This window comes from Colobus angolensis, unplaced genomic scaffold (assembly GCF_000951035.1).
Source record: "Colobus angolensis palliatus isolate OR3802 unplaced genomic scaffold, Cang.pa_1.0 Scaffold325, whole genome shotgun sequence".
NCBI lineage: Eukaryota > Metazoa > Chordata > Mammalia > Primates > Cercopithecidae > Colobus > Colobus angolensis.
In genome coordinates this window covers 36,499-43,664 of record NW_012116544.1, presented here as the reverse complement: position 1 = coordinate 43,664, position 7,166 = coordinate 36,499, and the positions used below count along the sequence as shown (strand labels likewise).

The 7,166-nt window shown below is 52.2% G+C and overlaps 1 protein-coding gene across 9 annotated transcripts in view; it reads left to right on the top strand.

The window, feature by feature from the left end:
- MGAT1 (mannosyl (alpha-1,3-)-glycoprotein beta-1,2-N-acetylglucosaminyltransferase) overlaps nucleotides 1-7,166 on the top strand; it is a 25,201-nt gene that overhangs the window by 5,407 nt on the left and 12,628 nt on the right. The window contains exons 1-3 of one of the 9 annotated variants that reach the window (XM_011951705.1): nucleotides 328-485; nucleotides 1,046-1,233; nucleotides 1,521-1,616. The exons of 1 other annotated variant lie outside the window; for it this stretch is intronic. The gene's annotated coding sequence lies outside the window, so the exon portion shown is untranslated. 7 more of the 9 variants (XM_011951704.1, XM_011951700.1, XM_011951701.1 and 4 more) reach the window with 7 other exon arrangements.

The window sequence follows — 7,166 nt, the reverse complement described above, 5'->3', positions numbered from 1 at the left end:
GAGGGGGTGGGGCCTGGACCGGCGCTGGGGATCGGGCTTGGGGCCTGGGTTGCTACCCGGGCGAGCCGCGGCTCCTAGCCGAGGCGGGGCGGGCGGGAACCAGGTAACGAGCCGGCTCAGTTAGGGCGAGGGTCGTCAGCAGGGCGGCCGGGTGGGGGTCGGAGTCCAGGGAGGGTCGCAGTGTCACCCCCTTCTCCTGTGAACACGGGGTACCGGGTTCCGGGGAGAAGGGTGGGAGGAGTTAAATTCTTGGAGGGGGTGGAGGTCATGTGGACGCCACGCCCCTACAGAAGGAAAGGATGGAGTGTGTGTGTCTGTGTGTGGGGATGTGTGTTTAGGAATAAACTTGGAGAGGATGGGGCGACAGGGGTGGGTTTCCGGGCTGAGAAATAGGAACACTGTGGGGCTGCTGCAAGCAGGACTTGGGCCTTAAACGTTCCAGGAGAGTGTTCTCGGGAGTAGCCCCGGGAAGGACTTTAACAGAGGTTGGGAATTATATCTCTGGCACAGTTTTGCAAGCGGAGGGGGAGCTTAGTTGAAGGAAAAGGAGCAAAGAATGCATGTAGAAGATGCCAACATCTCGGTCTGGAAAGGATTCATTAACTAGTTTAGTTGAAGAGGGCTGGTGGACTAAAACACTTAGCACCCTAAGAAGCTTGGGAGATTCGATTATGATGTTGCGCTTTAGATAGGCGGGCAGGAGAAAGGGCGTTCTTTTCTCGATTTCTTAGAAGACAGTCTCCGGTTACTTTTCTGTGGCGAGAATGGGTACGACCCATCTTTTATCCTGAATCATGTATATGTTTGTACATATATAATGTTTATATTGTATGTGTTTGTATATAAACACTTGATGAGGTGACTGTGTTCTGGCGTGCGTATGAGTTAAGTAGGTGCTTCGTATAACCTTGCGGAGTGTTGAAAGTTGTTTGACGATAGAGCCTAGTATGGACTCTTAGGTGGGGAGTGGAAACTAGAAGGTTTTAGGACTCTATTTGGGTATGTACTAGATTAGAGAGTGTTATAATGTTTAAATGTTCTGCAGGTTAACACGAAAATCTGCCACCTGGGCCATGCCGCTTCTAAGGCCTGTTTCTTACGAACCTCTGCAGAAGACAGATGGGCCAGTTCTCACAGTGGATAACTTCCCCTGCCTGAGCAAGAGATGGGATAGTATCCGGGATCTGTCCATCACCAGACTCTGAGCTTAATAAGGCAGCTGAATGAAGGGAGGTAACGGACCCCTGAGAGGGGCACTGAAGTCTGCAGTGGGGGGGGAGGGGCCTGGACACACCCCTTCCCCCCCAGACTCCTCCCCGTCAGGGTCAGCTCAGCCATGGACTTTGGACCTGGATAAGAAGAGAGAAGCTGCACTTTGGTGGATCTGATTTGGGATTATCGGTTTTGAAAATGGAGTGTTGAATGGGGGTTTGATGATCTCCTGGGGAGCAACTGAGACAAGAGGAAAGGTAAGGCTGCTGTCTCATTTCCCATGTAATGTCTTAACTGACCGTGTGCAGAAGTTGTTGAGCGGGCGAGTTTGCAGAGGCTATTATTCAGGAAATCTTACCCAGATGGGGACACTGGAAGCTACACCTCTCCATTACTCTGTCCCGGTGTAGACCTGTTCCCACCTGTCCTTACCCAGGCTGGATGAGTGCCTTGTAAGGGGTTGTGAGCAATGGCAATTGAGAGGTTCGGCCAAGGAGAACATGAAAATAATTCAGGCTTCCGAAGGCAGGTTGGATTAGATTACCTTTAAAGGCCCTTCCAACACTGAGATAATAGGATTCCAAGTCAGTCTGGGTTAAGACTGGAATGGATTACCTAGGCAGAGGCAGCTGCTCTGTTTTGGGGAGCTAACTGAAAAGGACTACTGGTGGGAGGAGAAGGCGGGAATGGTCTAGATCACCTCCTAAATTGTCTCTCTTCATCTTTCTATAACAGGAGCTTAGCCCATGAAAGCTCAGGAAAAGAGCAGAGGAACAGAACACAGGTTTGGGAATCAGGAAGGAGTACTTGTGTTCTAGCTTTGACTTTTTTAGTCAATGTACAACCCTACACAGGCTATGTTCTCTTCACCTACAAAATGGGGAACACTGACTTTCCAGGTCCCTTACAAGTTGTTACAAGGAGCAAATGAAACAATGAAGGATTTTGAAAAGTATCCGGGGCCATGTACATAGGAAACAATAACATTGATATTGCTACATGTGCCTTAAAAGCACAGAAACAACTCTGAATCAGGAGTTCTCTTTTCTTACTGAAATAGTGTGCTGGCAGAAGCCTAAGAAGACGTCCTTAGTTAAAAGCCTGAATTTGTTTCATCATCTTGTTGTTAAGCAGTACTTGGGATCATCAAGTTGTAGAACAGGCGAATGGATCCAAGGAGAACTTGGATTGAAGATTCTTGCAGATACTACATTGGTCCTTAGGGCTCTCCAGTCCAATTTCAGTGTGCCCCTTTGAGGTAGCTGGTTAAAGAGGGGGTGGAGGGATGCCGAAGCCTTGAGGGCAAGTGTCTGGCTAGGAGTTGGTACTGCATTTCTTGAAGTGAGTGGTGGTCTTTGCCTTGCTGTGCCATATCCTCGTTATCTTTCCAGCTCTTTGAGATGACGTTGTTTTCCAGACTGACATCTTTTTGCCCTTCGTATTTTCTCAGGCTGTATTCCCACTAAAAGCAGCCCTGTTTGTCTTTATCTTCTCGCTTCCTGTCTGCTCCCTCCTTCAATTCCAGTTTACTTGTGCCAAGATGCCAGCTTTTCCCGGTGACCACACACAACAGAAAGGAGAGGTGGAGCACGGTGTTGGGAATTTTGAGAGACAGTAGGATGTCTGGGCAAAGGGCAGGAAGCCTGGCTTCTGGCACGTCTCCGCCTCTCCCTAGCTCAGTAACACCTAGGCCTCACGTGTTCCTTGAGGATGGGTGCCTGGGAGGTCATTTGCAAACTGAAAATCCTGTACTTACGCCTTACTTTCCCTGTTAAATTTTTTTCTTCCACCCCCTTCCCCAGTCTTTCCTTTTTTGCCACAGGAGTTTTCCTCACTCCCTGCAGCGGCCTGAGCGGTGGGCGGTGGCCTGGGTGGAGCTGCTGCTCCCAAGCTGTTCTTTCTCCTCTGATTTGATGCCTGGGGCAGCCCCTTTGAGGCCAGGCTGCTCCTTTATAAGGTGTGGGTCTCAAGGTGGATATGCCACCTTCCCCAGCTTCACCCAGCACATTGCTGGTGTCAGTCTTTGCTTAGACACAGGGGTCACAGTGGTCCCTCAGGGATATGTGATGCCACGGTGCCTCCTCAGCCATCTCTGGGATCCCAGGTACCAGGGAGTTGTGTATTTGCGTAGTGTTTCTATCATGTGATCCATTCAATCTGTTTTGTCCGTTTTCCCTCATCACTTTGTTGTGAGGAGAACACAGCAGAGATTCTTTTCCCAGTTTGAGGGGAAGCTACGGAAGCCCTGAGTGGGAAGGGTTTGCCTAAGGGTAGAGTGGTCGGCACTGAAATCACCTCCCAGTACTGTGCTGTTTCCACAGCATCTGACCTGACAAGGGCCATCTGGGTTCTGCAAACCTCCAGGGAGAGAAGCTCTGTGCCTGCCAGACAGCCTCTCTGGTGGAACATTTCCTCCTTAGAGTGAGCAAGCATTCCTCTCCCTGACCTTCCCACCCTCCTGCCCTCCACCTGACCCTTCCATGAGACAGTCCTTTCAAGACAACCGTTGGCTTTTTCACAGGGGCACCAGGATGCCAGGGCATAGCACTCAGCAGGTGTCAGGCTACTTAGCCAAGAGCAGTGATAGACTTCACCAGACTGTGTGTGTGTGTATTTCTTTTCTTTCTTTTTTTTTTTTTTTTTTTGAGACGGAGTCTTGCTCTGTTGCCAGGCTGGAGTGCAGTGGTGCGATCTCAGCTTGCTGCAACCTCCACCTCCCAGGTTCAAGCTATTCCCCTGCCTCAGCCTCCCAAGTAGCTGGGACTACAGGCACGCGCCACCGTGCCTGGCTAATTTTTTGTATTTTTAGTAGAGATGGGGTTTCACCATGTTGGGCAGGATGGTCTCGATCTCCTGACCTCGTGGTCTGTCCGCCTTGGCCTCCCAAAGTGCTGGGATTACAGGCATGAGCCATGGTGCCCGCCCATGTGTGTATTTTTACTCAATTATTTATATTCTTCTTTATTCCAAAAGGAATTGTAGGTGGCTAACCAAAAGTTACATTTCACAGACATTGTTTAGTGATTATTATGTTAATCTTTCCTCTTTGACCTGGATGAGATGAATTTCTGGGTCTCCATTGTGGGGTGAGGGAAAGTGGCAAACAGAGAGATTGGGAGGCAGGGAGAAGGGAAACAAAACACTGATTTTAAACATTTGCTTTTACTTTTTTTTTTTTTTGAGATGGAATCTCACTCTATCACCCAGGCTGGAGTTCAGTGGCATAGTCTCTGCTCACTGCAACCTCTGCCTCCCAAGTTCAAGTAATTCTCCTGCCTCAGCCTCCTGAGTAGCTGGGACTACAGGTGCATGCCACCACACCTGGCTAATTTTTGTATTTTTAGTAGAGATGGTGTTTCACTATGTTGGCCAGGCTGGTCTCGAACTCCTGACCTCGTGATCCGCCTGCCTTGGCCTCCCAAAATGCTGGGATTATAGGCGTGAGTCACCGTACCTGGCCTGCTTTTACTTTTACTGATGTTTTCATTTTAATTTAAGGGCATGAATTCTTTTCAAATTGTAAAAAATGTCAGGGATCTTGGGCATGGTTTATGGGAGGGCCATTTCCTGCAACAGTTTTCACTTCCTTTTCATCTTTTCAGTTCTCTTTTGTTGGTGGTGGAGTGGGCAGGAGAGTATTGTACCTCCTAATTCTGGTTTAATCCTGTGACTGTTTATCCTCCTGTTTTTTCATTTTGCACATAATCCAATCCCAAGCCCACCCCCAGAATCCTGGGCCCTTGTTTCTATCCTTCTTACCCCTAATCACTGCTCCCCATGTAACCTCTATCAAGATTTCAGAGCCTCTTTTTCCCAGGTCAGTTTGGCACTCATTTACCCTGGTTTCTTGCCTCTCAGACCAAGTGCTTTCTTTTGCCTCCATCACACCCATTCTGATTCTCTAACCAGGCCCTTTCTTTTTGAGATGGTCTCTTGCAGTCCGGGAATTTCTCCCTTTGGATCTTCCTGTGAGCCTTGGGATTTAAACAAAGGGTGGTAGAGAGGGGGTGTGCGATACAGTGGACAAACAGCCCTCATACTGTTTCCCCTTCACCTGCCTTAGATGGAGAAGCATCAGAGTTAGTGGTAGGAATCTGACATCTCATGGGCTGATCTTCCCCCACCTTTCAGCACCCCCGATGTCTCTCCTTTCTCCTGGAAGGTGATTTTGGCTCCTCATGTCTTGGATCTACAAAACAGTGTTTCCCAGCCTTTTCACCTTTAGGAAACATAATTGTTTTTTCCTTTACGCCTGACACCTAATGTAAGTGTGCAGAGCCCCCAGGCCCCGACTCTTGTTCATTAGAGAAACATAAGGCAGAGGTGACAGACAACTGGCCTCTGACTGGCACACCCACCTGGGCTCGAGGCTCCTGCCACAGTGCACGCAGTCAGCTAAAGTGGAGGCCACGGGCTTGGCGCACACTGCACACCGGGCCTTGGTGGGCCTACTCTTCTCCTGCTCCTCCTCCAGGTCTGGGCTCTGGCCACTTCCGCGGAGGCTTCACGGCAGCGCCTGAGAGGACACAGAGCCCTCTTAGAGCACTGGCGCTGGAGGATGTGTGCGAGGGTGGATGGAGGGGGGGGCGCAAGAGTGCCCGGTCTGAAACCTGGCCATGCTCCCCACCAGGTCTTGTGGCCTCCAGGATGCTGGCACTTACCCTGAGCCTCAAACTAGTTATCTGTAGAATGGGGATGATAACACCCACTCCGCAGAGCTCCTGAGGCTTGAAGGAGAGGCCAAGGGAGGGTTTGGCCCCTGAGGCCTCCCACTATGCCTGGTAACCCTTTAGCAGTTTTGATTTAGGTCCTCGCCTCCACGCAGCGGCCCTTTGTTTCTCTAGAACCCTGCACGATTCGTGGTTTCATGTAGAAACAAGTTAGTGAGCAGTCAGTCAGTAACCACAGGCCTCAGAGTTCCGGGCTGCTCCGTGCTCTGGAACACGGGGGAGGGGTTGATGTCAGGGGCGTGGGTCCTGATCATATGGCAGCAGCCCTTCTAGGGGAAGTCAGCTACCCAGCAGCCAGTAGCCCCTGGCTATCCACCCTCACTACCTGGGATCCCATGGTGAGAGTGGGCATCAGGCTTCTGCAGAGGGCCAGGCCGGACGGAGCTGGGGGAGGGAGTGGGGCTGGCTCCTGGCTTGCACCGGCCTCGTGGAATCCAGGCCTCAGACCTGATCGCTGGCGAAACAGGCTCTATGCGCTGGAGCCCCTGGTCTTCTGCGTCTCTCCTCCTCCTGGCCAGACTTTGCTCCTGGCTCAGCCACAGGTATTTGCTATGTAAGAGCTGTCCCTCACTCCCCTGGGTGGGCCTGGGTCCACCTCCACCTCCTCTTCAGTTCCGCACCTTCCTCCCCTTGAAAACACCAGCCAGGCGCAGACCGGTTCTGGGCTTTTCCATGGTGCTCCCGCCAAAGCTTGTGACCGAGTCCTTCCCGCCTAGGGCTGGTGGGCCTACCCTGCTGGCAGGTCTCTCCCTGCTTTCTTTACTTAGAACTAACGCTCTCGTTCCCCACCCACAAAGGAAAAACAAAAGGGAAGAAGCCACAGCTGGCCCTGGCTTGCTTTGGCACAGGTGTTTTCCCCCGGCCCCGCGTCGGGCACCCTGGTTCCTCTTCTGTCCTTGCCCCACGCGCCCTGGGGCCCCCACCCAGGCTTCTCAGCCTCCCCTGGGTTGGGGCGGGGGACCGGCTCCCAGCCCTTGGCCTAGGGTTTGGTGAACGCCTTTCCTGGACTGCGGGCCCACTTGAGGCGCGGCTCCAGGCAGGGCGGCTGCGCTGGGGGGCCGAGGGCAGGGGTGGGGTCGGGCGTCCACCCTCAGGGTTGCGCGAGGGAGCAGGAAAGCCGACTCCCGAAGTTGGGGGCCTGGGAAAACTTGGGCCCTGGGTTGACTGAGAAGCAGCGGGGAAAGGAGGCGGGCCAGGAGGAGGGGGCCCGGCGGACGCCGGCCG